This window comes from Humulus lupulus, chromosome 1 (assembly GCF_963169125.1).
Source record: "Humulus lupulus chromosome 1, drHumLupu1.1, whole genome shotgun sequence".
In the NCBI taxonomy this organism is placed as follows: Eukaryota; Viridiplantae; Streptophyta; class Magnoliopsida; order Rosales; family Cannabaceae; genus Humulus; species Humulus lupulus.
The window spans coordinates 194,128,313-194,155,465 of NC_084793.1; the positions used below are offsets into that span (position 1 = coordinate 194,128,313).

Here is a 27,153-nt window from a genome sequence, read left to right on the forward strand (position 1 = left end):
TTCCAAGGCAGGGTGATATAGGATATCCACCGAGCTCCCGTTGTCCACTAGGACTCAATGCACGCGCATATTTTCCAACTGAACTGTCAACACCAGTGAATCATTGTGGGGGAAGTTTACCCCCCGCGCATCCTCCTCAGTGAATGTTATCAAGTAATTTTCCCCCTTGAAACTTTTCAGGGGTCGCTGTTCCAAACTCATGACGCAGGGGGGCGGACTTCGCTAAGCCTCTCTTGCAAATCTATCTCGCCCTTTCCGAGAGTCCCCTCCAAATCCTGGACCTCCGAAAATGGTTCGGACCTCCCTTTGTATTTATGGGGCTCGCCCTTGTGCCTGGGGTGCTGCAAGCTCGTCCTCTGGCTTTGGCCTTTCTCTCCTGACATAATGACCCAGGTGTCCCAGGCGGATGAGCTCCTCAATTTCTTCCTTCAAATGGATACACTCTGCCGTGGTGTGACCGATATCCTTGTGGTACTGGCAGTATCTACTGGGGTCCCTTTTGGACCGATCCTTTCTCATTGGTGGGGGCTTTTTGAAGGGAACTCGATCTTCGTTGGTGAGGTAAATATTCCCCCTGGTATCTGTGAGGTTTGTATAGTAAGTATAAGCCGCTTGCCTATGATCATTCCCTCGTTTGGTTTTCCTCTGCGGGTCATCTCTTTACCCATCGTACGCCCTTTTCTTCTTTGTTACATTCGACCGGTCGTTGGCTGGCGGCTTCACGTGGGGCTCCTCCTTTCCTGCCTTTAAGTTGGTGTGGCCATCCTCCACACGGATGTACTTCTGCGCTCTCTCGTAGAAGTCATCTAAGTCGGTGACTTCCCTCTTCAACATATTGTCCCACAACTTGCTTCCTGGGAGCACTCCGACTGTAATGGCCATTTTTAACTCTCGGCGAGTTAGGCTCCCCACTTTCGCGGCCTCCATATTGAACCGGTGAATGTAGCTCTTCAGGCTCTCATTCTCCCCTTGCTTCACGTTGGCCAGGTTGGTGCCCGGCATTGTGTAGTCCCACACGGCATGGTGCTGTTGGAGGAATTCGTCAGAGAACTGCTGCCAGGACCTGATTGACCCCGTCCTTAATCTTTTGAACCATTTGTAGGTGGGTCCTTTTAAAGTGACAGCGAAGCAATGGCATCTGGCACCGCTTCCAATCCCTCTCAGTTTCATCAGATCGTTAAACACATCCAGGTGGTACTTTGGATCCGTATTTGCTTCGTAGGGGGTCATATTGGGTTCCTTAAAGTTGGCAGGGAGCCGGATGGCCTGAATCTCCCTCTCAAAGGGCGAATCATGGTCAAGCTCTTCCTCAAAGACCTGGCTGCCTGATGCTGTGATGATCCTGCTTCGCAGGCTCCTCATCTCTGTGTCCAGGTCCTGCCTCCTCTTGCTTAGAGTGTCCCTCAAACCAGACGGGCTAAGATCCGCCTTTCCCTTGCCCTCTCGAGGCGCCATAGGGGGCGTGGTCCCTTTGCCCGCCCTCTTTTTATTGAGCTCCTCCTGTAAATCTGAGGGTGCTCTTTTAGAGGTGACCTGGTCCTCATTGCGAGGGGCAGCGTTGGTCCTTGGCGCTGGTTTCTGGGCCTGCTTAGGTGGTTCAGGGTGCTCGCGTTGCTTCGCTCGGGGGGTGTTACTGGTAGAGTGTCGGGTTCTCCCATCATCTTCTGGTACGGTGGTCTCCACCCCATCCTTGCCTTACTCCTTCCTCTTAGGCAAGGTCACGCTCGATTTACCCTGCAACAGGCCATTCAGGACCTCTTGCATATTCTCCAAGGTGGTCTCCAACCTTTGGTTCTTACGGTGGAGCTCACGTATTTCTCTTCATAAAGCCGAGATTTCGAAATCGAGCTGACGGAATGGACCCAGGGATGCTTATCATGCCTACGGGTAGAGGGGCCCGGGTCCTGCCGGCCGGAGTTCGGTACCTGCGGTGGTTTTGGGAGAGGGAACTCATTAGCATTTCCCGGTGGTGCTCTTGGAGGACTTTCTCCAGGTGGAGCGGCTGGTGACGAGGCCACCCTATCACCTTCGTGAACCTCAGGGTCCTTCGGGGGCTCCACGTCTCTGGGTGGAGGAGCGTCCTTCATGGAGGTCTTCAGCTGGACTCCGTTAAGGTGAACCTCTACCTCTCGTGGCTCCCTGAGTCGCTTTGAACGTCTTGGCATTTCTTCTTGCCAGAAACAATGGTGGAACAGTAGCTTGAAACTAACGTTCCCACAGACGGCGCCAAACTGTTGACGGTGAGAACTCGTCAACTAAGTTGAGTTGGAAAAAACTATCAAGCTAAGATAGTCAATAAAAAAGCTGTAGAAATTTAAGTAATAACTCAAGAACAATGACATAACAACAGTGGAGAAATCAATCTTTCATTCACTCTCAAGCACTTGCTACAGTAAATTTTCCAACCCCTTTTCTGGTGGAGTTAGAGTTCATTTTATAGTAGGCTCTAATGGCCCTAGGTACATGGTGGTCCAGGAGACCAAGTGGTACATAAGCACTCTGTCAGGAGAGTGGTTTCAGAGGTTGTAGCCGTGCATGCAGTACAGGGGCAGGCGTCAGGAGGATGTCTCCACTACTTGTTCGTACTCATGTCAGTGGAGTGGGAACATACATAGTGGCGTAGGTGGTAGTTGTGTTGACTCTGACGCCTGGCCGTAGACGTACGGGCCACAACTCTTATTCCAGCACTCCCACTCCCCCACTGGTACGGGTGTCCGTACTCGACATACAGGATCTTAAGGGTCGTACCCAGTATGAGATCATACAAGTATGCTCCATTCAGCTCATAACTAGGCCCCTAAGCATTGGGGTCCCAAGGTATAGGGAACGGGACACTTGGCGCGCGTAAAGGTGGTGGTGTGAGGAGAGGCTCTCGGGTCCTTGACACGAGATGCCTGAAGCGCCCCGAGGTCACATGCGTGCATATGTGATAGGCATGGGGCCGTGACATATGGGTGCGTGGTGAGATGACTTCTGCGCGAGCCCCTTGGTGGCGAGGCTCCTTTGACGCGTAGCCTCATTTGCATGGCCACTCGGTGGCGAGGCTGAGCGAGACGGGCGTGCCACGTGCTAGGGGAGTGGCCAGGCGAGGCCATTCGTGCACGCCAGGAGCGTGTCCGAGCGAGGCCGCCTGGGGCGTGGCCAGGCGAGGCCATCCGTGCGCACTAGGGGCATGTCCGAGCGAGGCCACCTGGGCGTGGCCAGGCGAGGCCATCCGTGCGCACCAGGGGCATGTCCGAACGAGGCCACCTGGGCGTGGACAGGCGAGGCCATCAGTGCGCGCCAGGAGCATGTCCGAGCGAGGCCACCTGGGCGTGGCCAGGCGAGGCCATCCGTGCGCGCCAAGAGTGTGTCTGAGCAAGGCCGCCTGGGACGTGGCCAGGCGAGGCCATCCGTGCGCACCGGGGGTATGTCCGAGCGTGGCCACCTGGACGACACGGCTGGGACCTCCTGAATCAAGAGTCAATGTGAGGCTGACGCCCAAGGTCGATGGCCCGAGTGTCCCGCGGCTCAGGCACGCATTTTGGCCTACAAGGGACCTTAGCATGCGCCTGGGATCTTTCACGGGCATGGAATATTGAGCGTCCACACCAGGGACATCATGAAGAATGATATTAGCTTAGCGAAAAGAAATAACGGTTTAGTTGAAGAAGTATTAAACTTAGGGATAGATTAAACGGAGCATCATATCATCTTATTCGTTGATATCGCCTTTTAAGGATGAAGAGTTTAAATGCCCGATTACAAGATAGGACAATGTCTTCAAGAATTGACCTTCTATCTGGTTATAACCAGCTGAGGATCAAGGAAAGAGACATTTTTGGATTCATTACTTGTACCATGTGGGATGCAATGGATTACCAGTGAAGGTTCTTAACTGACCTATGCTTCAAACAACACAAGTAAGTTCGACAAGCAGAGAGTACAGGAACGACATGAATGAGTCACATCCATGTTCGTTAGGGATGTGTTGGACTACTTCCCAATTAGAATCAGAATGTGAATGACTACTACATTGATGATACCAAGACTGAAGAAGGAGGGTCTCGGGTAAGGCTTTAGAAGGTGTCAGCTTCGATTTCTCCAAGGGTATTCAAGGTCATGCTTGAAGATGAGAAGGGATCAAGCATGAAGAGATTCAATCAGAAGTTACAAAGAAATTACTGAAGAGGGCCTGAGGGGTGAGAAGTATAGTGAGATCGGTGGACACGTCATCTATTATTTGAAGTGTCTTCGAAGATAGCTACACCGGAGATTGGGATGAAAGAAAAACCTAAAGTTAAAATGAATGCATAATTTTGTATCAGATATTTGTAAGGAATAATTAGGATTGGTAGCACCCTAGAGTATTGGAATTCGTGTTTAATGGATGGATACAGAAGGGTAACGTGAAGGACTTTGTCTTTGTTTAAGACATGAAGTTGTAAAGTGGTGCATTAAAGGCTGAGACGCATCCAGATATAGACTAAAGGGATGATGGATTGTGCTTCCCGGTAGGTGAAAGAATGAGAACATGATTGGTATCCATGGAACATTAAGTTGATGGTGATGCTGGATAGCCACGATTAAAGTACAGTGTAGGCATCCACGGGTTAGAAGTGAATGCATAGCGTAAGGGATTTGATCGTTTGGTCATTTGCAAAGGAATAATCCTGAGACCAAGACCTAGTGGGAATTAATGGGTGATTTATATTGGAAATCCTTGATTACACAAGGGGAAATTAATATGGAAGCTGACCTCCTAACTTGGGAAGATTTGTGTCGGTTAGATAGGACGCCACGGATTACCGTAAGGTTAGATGAGGTAATGATTAAGATTGATATAGTACCTGCGATTGGTTGTGAACAGATGTATATCTATATGGACAATGAAATTCAGAAAGAGGATCTTGGGAGAATGGTTAAGAATCCTACAATTGTAGTATGAATTAAGATATGAAGATTAGATGAGTGATCTGATGGAACCTTGTATTGAAATGGAAATCCTAGATGAACATTGTTGCGAATTTTTTTGAGCTATGCAAGTGCACACAGTCGCAATTTGTAATAATATGGTAAAGAAACCAAGTATCGTCATCAAGGACGGAATTCTCAATTACCAGTCAATTAATTAAAATTCTTGATTTTTGTAGACACAGCAAAAGAAACTATAATATTTAGAAAACAATAATTAAAAATTAAACAAAATAACAAATAATAGCAAAACCTTGGATTGAATTCACTATAAAAAAAATAGGAATCCTAATCTTCTCTACTATCCACTCTATTAATCTTTAATGCAATTACTACTAAAACTCTTCTTCATTGAAATGATAGGTTTGCAAAAGTGTTAACTATTCGAGTTAAGAAATAGAAAACTCGACCTAGTGTGAATTCCCAATATTTCTATGGTAAATTCAAACAATAGGAAGCAGTGAATACAACCCTCAATCACATAAACCAATTTGATACTCTCGTTCTAAATTGAAGTCTATGTCTATTCAATTTTAGCATATTCAAATCTCACTTTTTAGATTTTGATTGAAATTCATAAATCATATGTAAGAGATGCGCAGTCAAATACATACACAATAAACCCAAATTGAATAGATTTCAGAATGAAGAGGAAATAGATAAATGCATTAAATCATAATAGAGTTCAAGAGAGTCAATTAGAAAACCTAAACAGAATTTTAGTTCATGATCATGACTAAATCAAACATAAACATGAAATCAAAAGACAAAGAAGAAAAAGAACTCTGAGTTTTTCTTGTTGTTTCTTCTCTGGCCTCCTTGCTTAATCTAGGGTTTTTGGTTAATCTCCTAATAATAAAAAAAACTCTAAAGTTGCAACAATATGTTTCTTAAAAAATCCCTACAAAGTTCCAAGTGAAAAGACCAAATTGCCCATCAAAAAGTGATCATGAATGTGAAAATCGCGTCACCAGCGCTGTAGCGCTGTGGCGCTAAAGTCAGAAACACCTTGAAGAGAAATCTGTGCACCAGCGCTGTAGCGCCCTTATCGTAGTGCTGTAGTGCTACTTCCAGAACCGAACTCCTGAAAAACTGCATCCAAGCGCTGTAGCGCTGTTGTTGTGGCGCTGTAGCGCTAAAGTCAGGAACATCAACTCTTCAGATATCCTTCCTAGCGCTATGGCGCTCCCTTAGTAGCGCTACTTACAGAACCCAAAAGTCCACAAATCCGTCCCAATTTTGTTCCACTTTCACTCCTTTTCACTATTTGTATCACTTTAGCATTAATCACCCTGAAACAAGAACAAACGAGCATAATTCCGAAATAAAATAATCCTAACTAATGAAAAATAGCCTAAAAACTTAGACCATAAACGATCCTAAAACTCGTTTATCAAACTCCCCCAAACTAAATCTTTGCTCGCCCTCGAGTAAATACTCTAACAAGACTCAATCCTAACAAACCAAGTTGACGACACTAACCAATTCAAACACTCAAGGCTGCTATGCATGTATAATTCTCAGGAAAAATTTCATGCAATTTAAACTTTAATCTAAATTTTCAGTCTTAACCACTTCACAATTCACTGCAATTTGTCAACATCAAAGATCATTTACTCATAACTTGCAAATAAGATAATTGAACCACTTTATGCACATCAAATTCTCACCAACTAACCACAAACTCATGTATTTCATATGCTTGAATTGCTTACTATTCTCCATTAATATAGAAAAATGCACAAATAAGAATCAATAGGACTTTATGAGGGTTGTAATAGAAGGCTTAGGTATAGGTAGATAAGGAGACAATTTTAGGCTTAATCATACAACAAGCATTCCACTAAACAAGCTTTCCCAACAATTTCACACCACTCATCCCTTGTTACCCCTTTTTCTATGCAATGATTGAGAATATACATATATATATTTTTTTTTATTTTTCTTTATTTATTTATTTATTTTTCAATAAACTCCCCCAAACTTTGATTTTTCAATAAATAATTATTTGGGAGCATAATCACTTTTCACTTTCTTTTCTCTTTTTTTTTTTATCTTTCTTAATTAAAAGTAATTTCCTGAATAACACATAATACCAGCATCTCCTTACACATTCACTCCCCTCATATAATGATTTTCATGCTCATGGTATGGGTCAAAAAGAGTAAATGGTATTTCATTTTACAGTTAGGCTCAAAAGAATGTGTTAATCAAGAAAGTGGTTATAAGGCTCGAAAGGGTTGACTAAGGAGAAAAATTAATAGGGTTAGCTTGAAAGGCACAACCAGTCCAAAGATTGCCTATATCATTTTCCTAAATGTGCACTATTTCACATTTCATCTCAAATAGTAAGCAAGCAGGTTCTAGAATTTTTCAAACTTTTCAATCCACAATCCAAATTTGACATGCATAAAATATCTCAAGTATAACATTTGCAATGTATGAACAATAGATCTCGGATGTCAACAAATCACAGTGAAAAACAAAGTAATCTAACCAAGCACACAGATTATTTTTAGAAGCACAACAATTTCCTTTGGATTATACTACAAAACAGTCAATTAGATTGAAATGGCCATTATTGTCAACTTAATTTGTACTCTAAAACATGACACCAAACACAAACAAATAAACAAATTGAAAACACATCAAAGAAAAATAGAACCTCTCCCCCAAACTTAAAACCGAACATTGTCCCCAACGTGAAGTATAGAAAAAAAATGGGAAGAGAGACTTACCTGACCAGCCACATCAGTATGGCGGTGGTGGTGGTTGGAACGAAGGTCCTTCAAAGGGTTGAGACTGCGGAGATGGAGGCTCAAGAAAACCAGCAAATGACGGGGGTGGAGGCGGAGAGTAAAATGGAGAGTATGGAGGATAGGGCGGTGGTGGGGCAAAATAAGTGGAATCCGATTCATCTAACGACCAGCGGTTCACCAAATTATTTAACTGAGCCACATGATTCACCTCATAGTCATATCGATGGCCCAAATACTGATTCATCATATGCTGCTGTTGAACCACATATTGATTTTGTTGGATTAGATAATCCAACTTATCATTAACTTGCTGCATACTTGAATTACTACTGCCACCCAACAATACTGGTTCAGCTTCTTCCTCCACATCAGTTTCCACACGGCGCTTTCCCTTTTTCCTTGCCTGCGGCACATACAGAGCAGGCTCAGGATAATCATTCATCAAATTGATGGACAACGGTTGTTGCAGCGACTGATAAATATCAGTAAAAAATTTCGGAACACCAGCCTTACAGCACAACATCGTGATGACGGATCCATGGGCCAAACCTCCAGTGGTGTGCTCCTTTTAAATAAAATTAATGTTGGCCTTGATCCATATACTCGGATTAACACTCATGCCCATCATCAACGCGTACATCAATAAGACTCGATCTTTAGTCATATCAGACACATGACTAACTGGCATAAATCGAGCACACACAAAAAACGCCCAAAATCTCGCCTCAATGTTAAGCTGGCACGATGCTATACTCTTAGGTAGACTGCCAGATAAATTCCAGAGAGCACCTTCAAAGCATAATTTATCAGCTACAGCCGTAAAATCTATAGATCCATTCAAGAACTGAGCGTATTCCTCCTCCTCCTGTTTTATGTGCGGGGCTTTGAACACCTTATTAATAGCTTCTGCAATGAAAGGCACACGCTTACCTCGAACAAAAACTGTATCACTGTGTCGATCTCTTAAATTCGCATAAAACTCATAGACTAGTGATACATTAGCCTGTGCCAATTTAGTAACAAAATTTCCCCACCTTCTATTCATAAGATTTTCCCGAACCCGCTCAAAAATCTGATGAGTAAAAGGATCAGACTGATATTCCACTTCACGCTCAGGAATCAAAGGCTTTCTAACGAATTTTTCATAGCGCTCCTAAGCCTTAAAATTTATAAACCTAGTCTCATCGTACTCGTGCTCTGAACTATCCTCCCTTGGTTGAGAAGCAGATGCTTGTCCCTTTCCTTTATCCTTATTTCTCCGCGCTCTACTCTTAGGAGCCATTATCCACACTCTAACCAACCCACAAGACAGAATTTTTACAGCACCTCCCCTACAATTGAACCCTTTTCCTCTTCACAAACGCTAACAAAATTCACTCTTTCAAACAAATAAACTAAGATCCCAAACCCAAACCACAGATGGAATCAACCCTCAATAATCAATCAAAGCAATCCAATCCCAAATACCACAAAAATCTGAGGGGAAAAGGGAGAGGAATCACTTACCACACCTTGCAATGGACTCCTTTATGCTTGAATTAGAACATCCCCTTGAAACTTTCCATCTTCATCAAGAAATTAAATCAATGAATTTCTAGGGTTTCAAATAATTGGGGAAAATTTGAATGGGTTGGAGAAGAAAGCAAAGAAAGGAGAGAAATAGAAGAAGAAATGAATGAGAGAGGGAGAATGTGTGGTGAAATTTCTGGGGAAAAGGCTGAAAGGAAAGATCTATGGGGGCTATGAAGGAGATGGGAGAGAGAACACGTAATGAGGAAAAAAGAAGTAGAAGGAATGAGGGGAAAAATCGAAACCCCTCTGTTTTTTTAAAAAAAAATTCTGGACATAGCGCTGTAGCGCTAATACCATATCTGGGATTCTGGCCTCTGGAACCAGCGCTGTAGCGCTAATAACCCTTGAAATTTTTTTTTCTTCTCTGAGATTAGAGCCATAGCGCTACGAATATAGCGCTGTAGCGCTATGGCTCCTCCAATCACCACATTTTTTTTTCTTTTCACGGTTCAACCAATACATTAAAATAAAAATAAGAACTAAAAACAAATTTCCTTCATTGTTCAAAACCAAATAAAATAAAATGAATTGAAAACTGAGATCTGCCTCCTCAAAGCGCTGTCTTTAAGGTCATTTAGCCGGACGCTGAATCCCTCTTCAAAGAGGCTTTAAAAGAAGGATCGACTTTGCCTGATCAACATGACCACCCAAGTAGGGTTTCAATCTCTGGCCATTGACCTTAAAGGAATCACCTGAGTTGCCCCAAACTTCTACAGAACCATATGGAAAGACCTGAACAACAGTGAATGGTCCTGACCATCTTCACTTCAATTTTCCAGGAAAGAGTCTCAATCTTGAATTAAAAAGAAGTACCTTCTGCCCTGGTTGAAACTCTTTCCTGACTAAGTTCTTGTCATGCCAAGCCTTTGTTCTCTCTTTATAAATCTTGGCATTTTCATAAGCCTCATTTCTGAAATCATCAAGTTCATTCAGTTGCAACGACCTTCGTTCACTAGCTGCACTCCAATCAATATTCAACTTTTTCATAGCCCAGAATGCCCTGTGCTCCAACTCAACTGGTAAATGATACGCTTTACCAAACACCAACCTATAAGGAGACATACCTATTGGTGTTTTGAATGCAGTTCTGTAGGCCCAAATCGCATCATCTAACTTCTTCAACCAATTTTTCCGCGAATTGTCAACGGTCTTCTCAAAGATACTTTTGATTTCTCTGTTTGACACTTCAGCTTGCCCATTTGATTGAGGATGGTAAGGCAAAGATTTTCGATGATATACTCCATAACGAGCCAGTAATGCATCAAGTTGTTTATTCACAAAGTGTTTTCCTTCATCACTAATAAGAGCTCGAGGAATGCCAAATCTAGTAAAAAAATGTTTATGAAGAAAATTAAGCATAGTTTTACCATCATTGGCTCTAGTTGCTGCAGCCTCCACCCATTTAGATACATAATCTACTGCCAAAAGAATGTATTCATTGTTGTAAGATGGTGGAAAAGGCCCCATGAAATCAATGCCCCATACATCAAACAGTTCCACTTCAAGAATTCCCTGTAAAGGCATTTCATTTCTCCTCGAGATATTACCAGTTCGCTGACATCTATCACAGGCTTTGACAAAAGCATTAGCATCCTTGAATAATGAAGGCCAATAGAAACCACTTTGTAATACCTTGGCTGCCGTTCTGGATGCACCAAAATGCCCACCACATTGTTGAATGTGACAATGGTTGAGAATTGACTGCATCTCTTCTTCAGGAACACACCGTCTGATAATCTGATCAACACAATGCCTATAGAGAATAGGATTCTCCCAATAGTAATGTTTCACCTCAGAAAATAATTTCTTTAATTGCTACTTCGACATTTCAGGAGGCACAATCTTGGCAACTAAGAAATTCACTATGTTAGCAAACCACGAGACAGCTAAATTCTCACTTACCCCAAACAACTGCTCATCAGGAAAGTAATCAATGATTTGCACTGCTTTCTTATTTTCAGTCTCCTCGACTTCAAGTTTAGAGAGGTGGTCAGCTACCACATTCTCACTACCCTTCTTGTCACGAATTTCCATGTCAAATTCTTGAAGTAAAAGAATCCATCTAATCAGGCGGGGCTTGGCATCTTTCTTTGACATCAAGTATTTAATGGCAGAGTGATCAGTGTAGACAATCACTTTGTTACCAATCAGATACAGTCTAAATTTATAACAAGTAAACACAATAGCTAGAAACTTATTTTCTGTAGTAGCATAATTCAGTTGAGCATCATTTAGAGTTCGACTAGCATAATAAATAGACCTGAATACCCTGTCAATTCGCTGTCCCAAAACTGCCCCCACTACATAATCACTAGCATCACACATCAACTCAAAAGGCAATTCCCAATTTGGAGCTATCACAATTGGAGCAGAAATAAGCTTTTCTTTCAAGAAATTGAAAGCCTTCAAACATTCATCATTAAAATCAAATACAACTCCATTCATAAGCAGATTCGAGAGAGGCTTGGACACTTTAGAGAAATCTTTTATGAATCTTCGATAGAACCCAGCATGACCAAGAAAACTTCTTACACCTTTGACTGAAACTGGTGGAGGAAGCTTTTCAATGGTAGAAATTTTTGCTCTATCCACCTCAATTCCCTCACTTGAAATTTTATGGCCAAGAACAATCCCCTCTTTTACAATAAAATGGCATTTCTCCCAATTCAACACCAGATTTGCCTTCTCACAACGATTCAACATGTTCTCTAAGTTACCCAAACAAAGGTCAAATGATGAGCCAAAAACAGAGAAATCATCCATGAATATCTCAATACACCGTTCTACCATATCTGAAAATATGGCCATCATGTACTGTTGAAATGTTGCAGGGGCATTACATAGTCCAAATGGCATTCTCCTAAAAGCAAATGTGCCATAAGGACATGTAAAAGTTGTTTTCTCTTGATCCTCTGGTGCAATAGCGATCTGATGATACCCTGAATACCCATCCAAGAAATAGTAGTAGCTATGGCCTGCCAGTCTGTCAAGCATTTGATCAAGGAATGGCAATGGAAAATGATCCTTCCTTGTTGCCTTGTTGAGCTTGCGGTAATCTATACAAATCCGCCACCCCGTTACAGTTCTTGTTGGAATGAGTTCATTGTTTTCATTTTTTACCACTGTCATACAACCCTTTTTAGGTACCACTTGCACAGGGCTCACCCATGCGCTATCAGAAATAAGGTAGATCACCCCAACATCCAACCATTTAAGAATCTGCTCAAGTACGACTTCCTTCATAGCTGGATTGAGTCTTCTCTGGGCCTTTATGGATGGCTTGCTATTCTCCTCCAATAATATTTTATGCATCACTGTTGATGGGCTTATTCCTCTATTATCCGCCAATGTCCACCCAAAGGCCAATTTATGATCCCTTAAAACCCTCAACAATTTTTCCAATTCTATCTTTGACAAGTCAGCTGACACAATGACAAGTAAAGTTTCGTTCTCCCCCAAATATGCATATCGCAAATGATCTGGAAGAACCTTCAATTCCAGCTGTGGTGGCTGCTGAATGGATGTTAGCAATTTATCAGGTGCATTTGCTAATTCTTGAAACTTCTTCCAGTATGGTAGGAAGGAATTGATCCAGTTTACACAATCTCTTATCTCAGCATCATCATCATCGACCTCATCACCCAATAATACTGCCTCTAAGGCATCACTATTCATCCTTCTCTTCGAGACTGCATTCTCTATCACATCCACACTATAGCAACTGTCACTACCCACCGGATACTTCATGGCCTTGAAGACATTAAAGACCACCTCATCTCCTTGAATTCTAATCTTAAGCTCTCCCTTTTGAACATCAATAGGAGCTTGACCTGTGGCTAGAAATGGTCTGCCGAGAATAATAGGTACATCTGTATCCTCCTCCATGTCCAGAACGATAAAGTTAGCTGGAAATATAAACTTATCCATTTTCACAAGAACATCTTCAATAATACCCCGTGGATGTGTCACTGATCGGTCTGCTAGTTGTAGAGTGACGGTTGTTGGTTTTGCCTCCCCCAAACCAAGTCTTCTAAACATAGATAAGGGCATCATATTAATACTTGCCCCCATATCACATAAAGCGTGTTTGCATTCAAATTTTCCAATGGTGCAAGGTATGGTGAAGCTCTCCGGATCTCTCAGCTTTTGGGGTAACTTCCTTTGTAATATCGGGCTGCCTCTTCAGTGAGTGCTACAGTCTCATAGTCTTCCATCTTCCTTTTCTTGGACATAATCTCCTTCATGAATTTCACATAGCTAGGAATTTGCTCCAAGGCCTCAGCAAAAGGAATATTTATATGCAGCTTTTTAAACACCTCTAAAAACTTAGAAAACTGTTTATCCAGTGTAGTCTTTCTAAGCCTCTGAGGATAAGGAACTCGAACTGACTGCTCATTAACAACTGGCAGACTCTTTTCTGAAAGCTAGTGGTCTTCAGTAACCTCTGCTGGATCAGACTGTTCACCCATTTCTCCATTCTGAACCACTGCCTGTGGAGATCTAGGCTGCTCAGTTTGCTTCCCACTCCTCAGAGTAATTGCCTGAACTTGCTCCTTAGGGTTGACTTCAGTATTACTGGGCAAATTTCCCCGCAGTCTGTTATTGAGCATATTGGCCAACGGCCCAACTTGTGTTTCCAGGTTTCTGATAGAAGATCTAGTTTCTGTCATAAACTGAGTTTGAGTGTTGGTGAGGGTCAATAATGCAGCTTGCAATTCATTAGGCCTTTTAGGTGGAGCTTGATTCATTGATTGTTGAGGCCTAGGCTGTTGTGATGAAGAGGCTTGATGCATTGTTGGTAGAGGCATATTGTTCTGAAATTGACCCTGAAACTAAGGTTGCTGGCCCTGATTATTCTTCCACGAAAAATTAGGATGATTTCGCCACCCAGGATTGTAAGTATTGGAGAATGGATTATTGAATGGCCTTTGAAAGTTTCCCACCGCTTGAACCTGAGCTTGATCCATAGGAGTGTTATTATTCATACTGATAGGGCACTGATCAATAGTGTGAGAATCACCACAAATTTCACACCTAGCTGCCATTTGAACCGCATTAGCAGATACAGTGCTCTGTTGTAACTGTTTTGTCAAGGAGGCTACTTGTGCTGTTAGAGCAGTGATTGCATCCAGCTCATGCACCCCTGCTACCTTTCTGACCCCCGATGATCTTTCCTTAGACCACTAATGATTATTTGTGGCCATGTCCTCCAGCAGCTCATAAGCACCAGTTGCACTCTTGCTCATAAAAGTACCACCCACTGCAGCATCAATAATGGTTCTAGTAGTAGGACATAAACCATTATAAAAATTATGCACTAACATCCACTGTTCAATGCCATGATGAGGACATCTTCTTAAAAGTTCCTTGAACCGCTCCCAAGCTTCATACAATGATTCTCCATCATTCTGGCAAAAATTATTGATTTCTCACCTCAATTTAGCAACTTTGGAAGGAGGGAAGAATTTTGATAAAAACTTCTGAGCCAAATCTTGCCAGGTAAATATAGAGTTCAGTTGCAAAGAATTCAGCCAACTTTTAGCTCTATCCCTCAGAGAAAATGGGAAAATCCTAAGTTTAATAGCGTCATCACTCACCCCATTGTATCTGAAAGTTCCACACAGCTCCAGAAAATTAGACAAATGGGTGTGAGGGTCTTCAGAAGGCAACCCATTAAATTGAACAGAGGATTGCACCATTTGTAGAATAGCTGGCTTGATCTCAAAGTTGTTAGCTTCTACAGCTGGTGGGCGTATACTGTTTTGTACTCCCGTCAGAGTGGGCAGTACATAGTCTCTCAGGCTCCTCTCAGCATTGTTCTGAGCCTGACCCCCTTGTGCAATTCCAGGAATTAAAACATTCCTGCCATCCCCATCATTCTGTGCCATCTTCACAGATTTTTGGGCTTCCCTCTTGTTCTTTCTGTTTTGCTTGCAAGACTTTTCAATCTCAAGATTCAAAGGAACAAGATTGTCTGCTCCTCTTCTTCTACGCATATAACACAGTTCACCTGAGATAGACAAATTAAGCAACTAAACAGATTAGAAACAAGAGAAATTAGAATAAAAATTAATCAGACTGATATTGATAATTATTTTCAGTCCCCGGCAACGGCGCCAAAAACTTGTTGCAAATTTTTTTAAGCTATGCAAGTGCACACAGTCGCAATTTGTAATAATATGGTAAAGAAACCAAGTATCGTCCTCAAGGACTGAATTCTCAATTACCAGTCAATTAATTTCTCTTTCTATTTGATCAATTAAAATTCTTGATTTTTGTAGATATAGCAAAAGAAACTATAATATTCAGAAAACAATAATTAAAAATTAAACAAAATAACAAATAATAGCAAAACCTTGGATTGAATTCACTATAAAAAAAATAGGAATCCTAATCTTCTCTACTATCAACTCTATTAATCTTTAATGCAATTACTACTAAAACTCTTCTTCATTGAAATGATAGGTTTGCAAAAGTGTTAACTATTCGGGTTAAGAAATAGAAAACTCGACCTAGTGTGAATTCCCAATATTTCTATGGTAAATTCAAACAATAGGAAGCAGTGAATACAACCCTCAATCACATAAACCAATTTGATACTCTCGTTCTAAATTGAAGTCTATGTCTATTCAATTTTAGCATATTCAAATCTCACTTTTCAGATTTTGATTGAAATTCGTAAATCATATGTAAGAGATGCGCAGTCAAATACATACACAATAAACCCAAATTGAATAGATTTCAGAATGAAGAGGAAATAGATAAATGCATTAAATCATAATAGAGTTCAAGAGAGTCAATTAGAAAACCTAAACAGAATTTTAGTTCATGATCATGACTAAATCAAACATAAACATGAAATCAAAAGACAAAGAAGAAAAAGAACTCTGAGTTTTTCTTGTTGTTTCTTCTCTGGCCTCCTTGCTTAATCTAGGGTTTTTGGTTAATCTCCTAATAATAAAAAAAACTCTAAAGTCGCAACAATATGTTTCTTAAAAAATCCCTACAAAGTTCCAAGTGAAAAGACCAAATTGCCCATCAAAAAGTGATCATGAATGTGAAAATCGCGTCACCAGCGCTGTAGCGCTGTGGCGCTAAAGTCAGAAACACCTTGAAGAGAAATCTGTGCACCAGCACTGTAGCGCCCTTATCGTAGCGCTGTAGCGCTACTTCCAGAATCGAACTCCTGAGGAATGAGTTAACATATAGAGCATGATGAATGAGTTAACATATGCATGATGCCAGGGCATGGCCCGTTGTATGATATATGCTATTTGTATGTTATGTGGACTGTTGTTTATGGTTGGCTGATGTGATTGGGAGGTGGTCTTGTATGTTGTTATCATGCCTGATGAGCGGCATCGTTTGTTGCAGGCATATTTGTTGAGATGCCTCGACAATCATCTAGACTCTGCAGCAGTAGGGCCGAGGATGATAACCAGGGTCAGGACCCTTCACTTTCCCCACAGAATTGGCAAGAGATGCTTGCCGAAATGGAAGCAAGACTGCAATGAACAGAGGAAGAGCTTCGACAGTTGAGGCAACAGGGCCCTCCACAGGTCACTGGGTTGCCAGTTTAGTGCGTTGTGGCGCCAGTGCCGATTCAACCTGTTATGGAGAATAGGTGGGAGTTCAGGAAGCAGCATCCTCCCACCTTTGAAGGTGGATCAGACCCACTACGAGCAGAGTAGTTTATGAATATGATTTCCTCAATTCTGGATTTTTATGAGGGTTAACGGAAACGAGAGGGTAGCTTGTGGTAGCTACATGTTCAGAGAGGATGCCCATATCTGGTGGGATGTGGTATTTCAGAGAAGGAATGTGGCCGTTATGACTTGGGAATAGTTCAGAAATATCTTTAATGAGAAGTATTACAGTGTTGCAGTTCGAGCTGCGAAGGTTGACGAGTTCATCAACCTGACTTAGAACCGGTTGACCGTGACTGAGTATGCTTTGAGATTTGACCGATTGGCAAAGTTTGCGCCAGATTTAGTACCGACTGATGCGGCAAGTTGAGATAGATTTATACAGGGATTGAATGTTATGATCGCCCTTGATGTGAACATCACCTTGGATCTAGAGACTACTACCTATGCTCAGGTTGTAGACAAGGCCCTTGCAGCTGAGGGGACCGAGGACCAGATTTAGAGAGAGAGCGCAGTTAGGCGTGATGCTATGAGGACGGTGCCTCTTTTTGTTGAATCCAATCGAGGTAGTGGCTCCAGTGAGCAGAAGAGGAAGGCCCCAGATTCCTTTGTTCCTCCCATTTCAGATAGGAGGGAACGAGGTGGTTCTAATGGCCGTCAAGGCGGAAGTGATAACTGGAGGAGTTTTCTAGTGTGTCCTCGGTGTAGACGACAACATCAGGGTGAGTGTAGGATTAGGGCCTGTTTTTTCTGTGGGAGTGCCAATCATCTGAAGAAGGACTGCCCACAAGTTAGGACAGAGGAGTCGAAGTAGAGCGACAGTCTTGCTCCTGCCAGAGTATTTACTTTGACTCAGACTGAGGCGGAGGCTAGCCCCTCGGTTGTGACAGGTCAGATTTCTAGTGCTGGTTCTTCTTATACTGCATTGTTTGATTCGTGAGCTACTCATTCGTTTGTGTCTGCTAGAGTGATAGATCATCTGTGTAGACCTAGTGTTTTGTATGCTAGGGGTTTTCTGACTTTGTTGCCGACTGGGGAACTGGTAGACTCTAGCAGGTGGATTAGAGCTTTACCAGTAGAGGTAGATGGTAGGGAAATTTTGTTGATATGATTGAGCTTGCAATGGATGACTTTGATATGATCCTAGGGATGGATTGGTTATCAAAGTATGGAGCGATGATTGACTACAAGCGCAGGATGGTGACTTTTGAAACAGAATGGGAAATACCCTTTGTATTCGTAGGAAGAGTTGGTGGACCGCGCATAACTATGATTTCAGCACTTGAGGCTAGAGACCTAATGCTAGAAGGTTGCATAGGATACCTAGAGAATCGTTGTAGTGCTGTTGTTGTGGCGTTGTAGCGCTAAAGTTAGGAACATCAACTCTTCAGATATCCTTCCTAGCGCTACAACACTCCCTTAGTAGCGCTGTAGCGCTACTTACAGAACCCAAAAGTCCACAAATCCGTCCCAATTTTATTCCACTTTCACTCCTTTTCACTATTTGTATCACTTTAGCATTAATCACCCTGAAACAAGAACAAACGAGCATAATTCCGAAATAAAATAATCCTAACTAATGAAAAATAGCCTAAAAACTTAGACCATAAACGAGCCTAAAACTCGTTTATCAAACATTTTACTACCTCCTTAGGCATATTGTAACAAGGAAGTTTAAATGGATGTTAAGATCTAAAATTCGTATATTGGAAAATAAAATAGTATAGTGGTGGTTCATAAGAGTGGACCACATGTAACGACCCAAATTTGTTAATAAGGCTTAGGTCCTTGATTAGCGTGCCTGGAGGGAAATAAGTGAATTATGGTTATAATATGTGAATATGTGATTAGAGATTCATGTTTAGTTGAATTAAATATGCATGTGGGCTCCGTTCGGATATCAGGGGCATGTTTGTAATTTTAGCCCGATGAGGGCATAAATGTGATAATTGTTGTAATTGTGATATATTGTAATATATCTGTGTAGCACGATATGAGACAGTCCCTGGGAGCTATTAACCAGAAAGTCACAACGGGGTTGAATATCTGACTCGGGACGAGTCGAGAGGTATTTCGGGTATTAGATGCTTTATGGGGTTATCAGGTTATGGAAATAAATATTTGGAGATATATTTGAGGATAGAATGTTTAGGAAGGAATATTGGGGAAATTTACCATTTTTCCCTCGGGGACGTTTCTGGCACCCTGAGTTTTGAGGTAACCTTAAAGACCTAAGTTAAATAAAACAGAAATCAAGAAACACTTAGAAACTTAAAGAAACCGACCCAAGCCTCTTCTTCTTTTTCTCTCTTTTTCTCTAAACCATACTAAGGGAAACTTTGAGGAGATTAAGCTAGAAAACTCAGGATTCAAGGATGGAGCATTGGGGGATGGAAGCTTGGAACTAAGAAGGTTAGCTTAGAGATTTAATGAAGCAAAATTAAGCCTTTGACTAGATGAATTATGTTTGTTTGCTACTGATATTTTAATGTTGCATGTGAGTAAAGTGGTGAATTGCTCTTGATTGGTTGGGTGAGTTTTTGGGGTTAGTTTTTGTTGGGTTTTGTTGCTGGGATCACTCTGGAAATGTTGTGATGGTTGAATGGGATTGTTCGGTTGATTGTGGGATAAATTGTTTGGGTTTTTGTGGAAAAAATGGATGATTTTTCTCTGTTCGAAGGGTCAGGCCGCGACCCTCTGAAGCATATTGGTGGCATGGATGAAGGGCAGGCTGCGGCATGCCCTAGCTAGGGCCGCGGCGCGACTGCCCGGATTTGTGGTTGCTCTCTGTTTTGGGGGCGGGTCGTGGCATGGTCTTATGGGGCCACAACTCTTAGTGCAATTTTGGGCTTTAAAGTGTGTTTAGGGTTGGGAACTCAAAGGTTAAGGTTCGAGATGGATTTTATCACCCGGAATGATAGTATTCAAGATCTCGGAGATTAGAATTATGGCTCGAAGTTATTTAATGGATTAGAACTTTGTGGAGAAATATTGTTAATGCGTTGTGACTTGGGTTTCAGCGAGGCTTGGATTAGGGGATTATGCTCGGACATCGGTGCTTGGAAAGCTCGGGACCCAGGTAAGAAAACTACTATTCCTGTAGAGCTTGTATGTAGGGCAGGGCCCTATATGATTGTGTTGCAGGGCGTAGCCCTTTGATTAAGTCTATTCATCTTTGGTATTTGCTTTATCATGCTATGTACGCATATGTGTGAATGTTCGACAAGAGCCAGGAACGGCAAGGGGCAGAGAACGACGTTAAGCACGTGGAGTGCAAGGCCGAGTGTGGCAAAGGGCCAGGACCAGCAATTAGCATGCAGAGTGCGAGTTTCCAGGGCGAGACCCTAAAGGATACCTGGGATATCCTCACGGTGTGGACCATGAACCCAGGGCCTAGTAAAGTACCTGGGAAGGCATGGCCGTATGTGTATATCCTATTGATGGTCTGTTTGTATGCTAAGTTTTTGATATGCATATGTTATCTGCTTGTGATGGTTTTCTTGCTGGGCTTCGGCTCACGGGTGCTCCGTGGTGCAGGTAAAGGCAAGGGAAAAGTCGACCAACCATGAGTATGGAGAGCGTGACCCGACGCGTACATGTTTGGCCTGCCTGGCTGCCATGGCCCAGGGTATTTTGGGAGATGAATGTACTAAACATAGATTTTGTCGTCTAGTCGACTCTGCTTGTATTTATGTGTTGTAAACATTTCTAAACAGTGTTTTGGGATCCAAAATGCTAAACGTTTTATGATTTTTAGTAAATGGAATTATTTTCAAAGTTTACGACCCTTTTTATGGTTTAATTACACGTTTGTTTTAAAACCTTGATTAGCAAGTTAAATGCACATTTTAAACTCACTTAGTAACAACTCTAATGGAAGTAGGGCGTTACACCACATTAGACGATAAGTAAAATGATTGGACATGGAAGGTTGCGACTCAGCAGATCAAGTTAATACAATTTGGTTTGTGTGAACGAGTGACGTAACATGGTATTTGATAGTTTCGGGTTGAAACCCTTTATTTTCCAAGTTCTATAAAGGAAATAGAAAATGAAGGGAATAAAATCGAAACCTAGAATTATTGGTTATCTTCAGACAGAATGGCAATCAGAAGAATTAATGGTTAGTTTAAAGAATTATGCATTGAATGTGCAAGTGTTTAGGACATTAAGATAAGTATGGTCCCTTGATTAAATAGACATAGTGATGAATGTCGGACTACAGTTAGAGTGACACAACATAAGGGATGTAAGATAGAAAGCAAAAAGTAGTAGATCTAAGTAAGGAAATGAAAGGCAATGAGTATCATGGTTCAGTATTGGTTCGGGGAAAACCAATGAAGTTATCGTAATTATTAGGGCAGAAGTATCTGCCTATCTGAAAGGGCAGAAGAGTTCGCAAGTTTCAAGTATCGGAACACGAAGTTCCAGAACGGGAGACTTGTATTTCACCGAACATTGCAGACAAGAAAGATCATGATATTTTCGGGAAGAAAGAGGAGTTTTGACTTCCGATTCAATAAGGTTTCTGAGATCGTATCAAGGAGTAGGTCGGGGGCCTACAATTTAGCCTTACCCTAGTATGGGTGATGGCTTATGAGTATTACTGGTGTCAATAACAAGACAGGAAATTTACAATATTCACCGCTGATGCGATAAGGAGATCCTAAGATTTTAGCGGAGTTATTGCGCAAGGAAAAGCCACTAGATTATAGCTATAAGATAATATCTTATGAAATAAGAGTGTCATCTAGTGAGAGTGTTAGTGAAGGATAAGAAGGTAAGGGACTGGACATTGAGATTACGGTCGGAGGTACGAAATTTGATATTAGAAGTGTTTGAACAAATTTTGAGGACGAAATTGCAATAAGGAGGGGATAGTTGTAACGACCCAAAGTTGCTAATAAGGCTTAGGCCTTGATTAGCATGCCAAGAGCGCATAATTGGTTTATATATATATATTTTTAAATGGTTAAATGTATGATTGTGTGGCAAGCACGATTGGTATGACTATATGGATATATTATATGCATGTTTATGAGTATTAGATATGCTTGTGGGTCTTTTATAGCTTATAAGGGCATATTTGTAATTATATGTGCTAAGTTGTTGAGACCACATTATTATGTGGATATATTTGCAGTATGCGGCTCGATACGGTCCTAGTGAGCAGATTGGCGAAATAGTCATAGCGGGGAATAATACCCTGCCCGGGGGAGATTGGGGGTATTTTTGGGAATTTAAAGAATATTTTGGGAAATAGTAGATATTGAATAAATAATAGGTAATTAATTGGATGACCAGATTAATTGGTAAATGTTAGGAACATTTGAGGAATTAGCAGGAACGGGAGAAAATGACAATTTTACCCTTAGATTAATTAAAGGACTAAGTACTATATGGGAGGGCAAAATAGTCTTTTCATAAAAGGGATATGCTCAGAATTATTTAGGATTAAGGCTAAAAGATGTGGAAACAACTTAGGCTCTCTCTCTCTCTCTCTCTCTCTCTCTCTCTCTCTCTCTCTCATCTTACTCATGTTTTCTCTCGTCTCTCTCACTCACTTGGTGTGCTTTGAATCTCATAATGAAAGAGAAGGGAACTTAGGCTTTATATGAGAATTCTTGGAAGCAAAATTGAAGGAAAACATAAGGTAATTAAGGAGGATTCAATCTAGGAATTAAGTTGGAACTTGTGTGGATTCATCCATAGTTGAGGTAAGTTTTGGTCTCTTAATTTGTTGATGAATTTAGTTTAATTAAGTAGAATTGAGCTAAGAAATCTTGAAGCTTGGAGTAGGTCAAATTCTGAGTTCTTGGGTATGTATTGAGTGATGAATTATGGTTGAATTGAAACAGTGATTGAAGTATAATAGCTAAGGTTTTGGTGTCTAAAATGGGTAAATTAATCTTGAATTCGTAGGTAGTTTGGTTGTGGTTGGCGAGGTTTGTTTTGGTAAAAATTATGGGTTAAGTGTTGAGGTTTTTGGCTGGGAAGAATGAGGTGAAAACCTAGATTTTCTGGGTTCGTGGAGGGCGCCCTATGACCCAACTCTGGGGTACCGCGGCGCATGTGGCCTTTTTAGCCTGGGTTTGCCTCTGCCTTGGGGGCGCGCCGTGTGGTGTGCTGTCCCTTTGGCACACCCACATGGGGCCATTTTGTAAGTGAGCATGCCTTGGTATTTGATCATTAGTCAAGTCTTGCACCAAGAAACCTCATGGGGTAGGGTAGTGGCAATTTTGTAATTATGCATATGTCTCCCAAACAAAAATCATATATGTTACTGGGAAGACCTTGTATCCCTAGAAGGCTCCTTAGAGGGAGGTGACCTGGTGACTTAGGGAAGCACCATGGCCACCAGCAGATAGGGGCCAAAGTTCTGTACTCCCTTGCCCTATCAAGGCTATATATTAATAAAATGATGTTTATTCATACTTGCCCTTGTATGCCTCCTTATTGCCTATGTGTTACTTGTTTGTTGTCTTTGTTGGGCCATTGTGTGCCACATGTCGTGTTGTGTGCTTTGTGTTGTGTGGACGTTCCAAGGAATGACTTGCTTTGTGCTTGCTCATACTTCGTTATTTCCTGTTGCATGTCTGAGATGTGTTTGTGGCTAACCACTGAGTTTGTTTGCCCGCAGGTGTGTGTTGTAAGCTGACTTGCTAGCTTGGAGGGTCCGCAAGTGTTGCATGTTCTGTCTACTTTGAGTACCCAAGTATTCGGCATGTGACAGTTGGTATCAGAGCCCAGTTTAGAGAAAGCTTGGCAGAACACATAAATGGTGAGCAACACTCAAATGATCGAAGCACTTGAGAAGCGGGTGGGGCAACTAGATGGCCTGGACGAGAGGGTCGGGAATCCTTCCTCCGCAAGCCGTAACTCTGGATCATCTGATGCAAGTAATCGCATAGCTACGCTAGAGAAGGACAACGATGTTCTGCTATCCAGAATAATTGTGTTGGAGCAAAGAAACACTCCAACAAGTACTTCTGTTACCCCTCAGAGGGAATTGTGCATTGCGGCGGTGGAGCGCACGTTGAAGGAACAACAAGTCTCGATAAATGACACCACGGAAGACTGCACGGAGTCAGTTGGTGCGCTCAGAAAAGAAATGACTAAGTTAACTACAAAGGTGAACCTAACCATGCGAGCGGTTGGGAATGCACCTGCAATGGGGCCGATAGCTATGGAATATGACCGAGTTAAAGTGCCTGAGTTGAGGCCCTATAATGGGGCTAGAGACGCAAAGGACTTGGAAAATTTTCTCTTCGACATGGAACACTATTTTAGAGTCGTGCGGGCTGATTCTAAAGAAGGAAAGGTCGCCACAGATACCATGTACTTGTCTGGGGATGCCAAGTTGTGGTGGAGGACAAAGTATGACGGCATTGAGAATGGTAGATGCACCATCACATCATAGGGAGACTTGAAGAGAGAACTGAAGACACAATTTCTGCCAAAAAATGTTGCCTACATGGCTCAATGCCAGTTGAGAGAGCTTAAACAAGTCAGGACAGTCCGAGAATATGTGAAGAAGTATTCGGGACTGATGCTCGATATAAAGGACATGTCTGAAGTAGACAGGCTCTTCTGCTTCCTCGAGGTATTGAAACCATGGGCCAAACAAGAACTTCAAAGACAGCGTGTGTCTGACCTAGTCACTGCTGAAGCTACTGCTAAACGCTTGACAAACTATACTCCGGAGAGCAGCCTACTGAAGAGGGCTACCCCTCCAACCAGCTTAAGTAGCGCTGGGAGTAAGAAGTCTGGGAACTCATGGCAGGGCAATAGTGGGGGAGAGAAGAGGATAGCAGAGTCCAGTTCTTCCAGTGGTACAGATGCTGCTACAGGGAAGAAGCCGATAGCTTGTTGGCTCTCCAAAGGACCAAATAAGTCGGTAGTTTTCCCTAACAGGGGAAAGTTGAATGCCCTCATTGGTAAAGAAGAACAGCGTGAAGGAGAAGAGGCGGATGAGGAGTATGCGCACATGGGTGATTTCCGCCTATTGAATGCTCTCAAGAAGCATTGCAAAAAAGGGAAGAAGACCCTGGGGAAAGAGCTAATGTTCATTGATGCCACCATCAACGACAAGTCGGCCAAGAGCGTGATGATTGATACTGGCTCCACCCATAACTTCATCTCAGAACTTGAAGCCAAGCGACTGGGACTAAAACTGGAGAAAGATGCAGGCCGCATGAAAGCAATCAACTCAAAGACCTTGGCCACAACTGAAGTGGCTAAGGGCGTAAATTTTCAGATCGACATGTGGGAGGGGTAGACTGACTTAGTGGTGGTCCATATGGACAACTTTGATGTAGTTTTGGGAATGGACTTCCTAACCGAGAAAGGTGCCATCCCAATTCTTGCTACTGGGAGTTTGCTCATAATGGGTGAGACTCCTTCAATGGTGCCTGCAAAGGTGATACCACCCCCTGGTTTGAAGCTTCTATCTAGGTTTCTGAAATTTGAGACCCAAGAGTGGATTTTTGGGTGTGATTGTGTGATTGAGTTTGTTTATGATGGTTATAGGTTGTTAAGGGTTCATTTGGGGTTTTGAATTGGTTTTGGGGCTTAGGTACTTGTTTGGGATGATTTGGAGTGGTTTTAGCTCGGGAAAAACGCAGGTGAAAACCCAGATTTCTGGGTTTATTGGAAATGTTGTGTAATTTTCTTAAACTAGGCTCACTTTACTCTTTATAAAACATGTTTGTAACTAAATGTTAAGTATGGCCATACGACTTTTTAAAAAGTTTTTTTTTTCTATGGGTTTTTGAGACATTTTGTTAAATGAAAACATTTATATTTCCGCATTATCGAGTCTTGAAAATCTGGGTCGTTACACATAAAACTGTTCATGGGCCCATAAAATCTTTTACAAGTTATTTACAACTCAAAATGGTCATTACTGTTTCAAATTTACAAACCTGCCATCCTAAGCGACAAAAATAGGGTAAACCCCCTAGTTCCTCTGAGAACTCCTTGGCCGTGGTGGTCAAGCAGCCGCATATGTACACATCACCACCTAAGCTCTCCATTCAAGGCTGGGTGAGCTTTTCTTTCCCTTTACCTGCACCACATAGCACCTATGAGCCAAGGCCTAGCAAGAAAACACAATATAACATGATATATTATCAGCAATGATCATAATAATCATTCAGGACTTTCAGTCCAAATAAAGGAGTGACAATTGGAAAAGTCACTAAAGTGGGTTCAGTTCCTAATAACCATGTGACGATAGGGTCACCGGGGCTTTAAAGATAAGTGATTATTTCACTAGCTTAAACAGGTTAGGTGCATGATGACTAGTCATCAACATAATCTACCTCATGACCATAGAGTCATAACCATGGAACACAGTTCCCTAGCCATGTGACAAACAGTTACCCAGGCCTTTGGCCCTAGCTCTGAGTAACTAGTCCTAGACTAGCCAAGCGCTTATAAATTTCATCGACCTTAGGGTTGGTCTAGCGTTAATGCCTTAGAGTCATTCAACGCTGATAACGATTAGATCTAATCTTCATTCGGCCCTGCGTTCAGGACGCTTATGCCGCTTCTGACTCTTAGGTCAGTGTCCTTGACTAGTCATTACCATATACAAGTAAACAATATTTGCTAGCATTTAATTTGCAATCAATGTCCACATTTATCAACCAACATACCTCAACAACAATCATGCATGTCATATACACAGGGTGCAGTTTTCTTACCTCAGGTTCAAGTGAGAATTAATATAAAAACGACCCTTGAGAACGATCGATCTTTTAATTCCTTGACGATCACCAGGTCATAACCAAAATGTAGGATTCATCAATGAAAATGAATAACAAAGGTTCCCAAACCAAAACCTAGACTCGAAGACATCGAATCCTACTAAACCGGGTATTAAGATCGATCTCGAGGCCTAAGGCTTGAATCCCCAAGCCAAAAAACTCATTTCTGGCCAAAAATGCCTCTAACGGCCGCAACCCTCCCTAGCCGCGCCGCATCCCGCCCCTCAGACAGAGGCGGCTCTTCCCTAGCACCGAGCGTGGGCCGTGGCTCACCCTAGCCGTGCCGCGGCTCTTTTCTGCAATTCAGGAAAAAAAGCAGATTTCCTCCCATGCTTTTTTTATTGAAACCAACCTTCCAAACCAATCCAAAACAGCACCAAAACATCCAATTGAACCCCTAAACTTCATCTACATCACACCCTCATCAAAACCCAATTTAAACACCAACCAAAT

At 42.0% G+C, this 27,153-nt stretch overlaps 1 non-coding gene across 1 annotated transcript; it reads left to right on the forward strand.

The window, feature by feature from the left end:
- Positions 1–14,618: 14,618 nt before the first annotated feature.
- On the forward strand, positions 14,619–14,725 carry LOC133813424 (small nucleolar RNA R71). Its single transcript, XR_009884436.1, has one exon. It is a non-coding gene; the product is annotated as a small nucleolar RNA R71 (small nucleolar RNA).
- Positions 14,726–27,153: the final 12,428 nt, after the last annotated feature.